Below are 1,340 nucleotides of genomic sequence, written 5' to 3'. Positions count from 1 at the left end.
TAAATTAAAAAATCAATATTAAAAAAATTCTTAAATAAACTAAAAAAAGTATAACAGGATAAAATTTATCCAATTTTGAGCATAATCAGCCAATACCCAATTTTCTCTCCTCCCAAAAAAAATGGTCTGGTATTTAATGTTATTTTAATTTGTTTTTAGGAATATTGATTTATTAACTTATATATTTAAGAAAAATTTCCTCAACCCATAAGTTTATGTATAACTCTTCGTTTGAAATAAGCAGCTGATGATATATTATATGTATATATTCTCTAAATTTATTATTGTTGAAATTAAGTTAAATATAATTCCATTATAAAGTAAGTAGTAGATGTATATTAATATTAATATTTAATTATATGTTGCTACTATATAAGTTGAACATAACCATTAAGTTATGGTAATAATAATGATCTCATAATTTATAATTCACTATATATTGAGCATTAATTTTTCTCAATGCCTGATTAAGAGAAATATGAGATCCGTTCACTTAACCATATCTAGAAAAATGTTTATAATTGATAGCATGATGTTATTGTAACCGAAAATATATAGAAAAATGAAATTGGAGATAGATATAATCATGGAGTCAAATCAAACATGAATATTATTATACATGCATGCACGTCATGTGACTTATAGTTTTTCTCCACCAATCACTTTCATTTTTCCCCCTCAAACTCAAAGTGCGTGCCTAAGAAATTAAAATTAGAAATATATTAAATTAATAAATAATGACCAGTTCAACCCAAAAAAATAATAATTCTATTTTACTTTTTTTTTTTCAAAAGAGAAACATACATTAGGTCACAAAATCTTTTCCTCCACATACATGTTATTAAAAACTGAATATTCAACTAAATACTAGTTGATATAATTGGCTATTAAATATTATACACTTAGAAGTTTCAAACTTACCCCACAAGTTAGTTAGGTCAACCTGCACAGCTTGTATTTTTATTTTTATTTTTTTAAATTTCATCCATATTTTAATTTTTAATGCAAAGGTCCACACACGAGAAGAAGAAGAAGAAATATCATATACGAAAATGGTGTGCTCTCCAAGAAAGAGATATATCAGCAATAATTCGGCATCATATTCATATATCATGTATATAATTAATGATAAAAACAATTAAATTAAAATGCGTAGCAAAAGAGTCAATTGTTTCCTTTGTCCCCACGACATGAAAATACAGTAAAATAATAAAAGCGACTAATGCTGAATTTTATTAGCGTAGTAGTGGTTCGTAAAGTAATAATATAAAATAGAAAATATTCTTAATTTACCACAAAAAAAAACTTTTTAAAAATTTAATAAAAAATATTTAATGACA

General features: G+C 24.1%; 1 protein-coding gene across 1 annotated transcript in view; it reads right to left on the bottom strand.

The window, feature by feature from the left end:
* LOC107627942 overlaps positions 1-1,340 on the bottom strand; it is a 7,332-nt gene that overhangs the window by 1,130 nt on the left and 4,862 nt on the right. The gene's annotated exons all lie outside the window — the stretch shown is intronic.

The sequence above is a fragment of the Arachis ipaensis genome, chromosome B02 (genome assembly GCF_000816755.2).
Source record: "Arachis ipaensis cultivar K30076 chromosome B02, Araip1.1, whole genome shotgun sequence".
Classification (NCBI taxonomy): Eukaryota; Viridiplantae; Streptophyta; class Magnoliopsida; order Fabales; family Fabaceae; genus Arachis; species Arachis ipaensis.
Note: the sequence above shows the minus strand (reverse complement) of the source record. Positions and strands in the feature narration are given on the sequence as shown.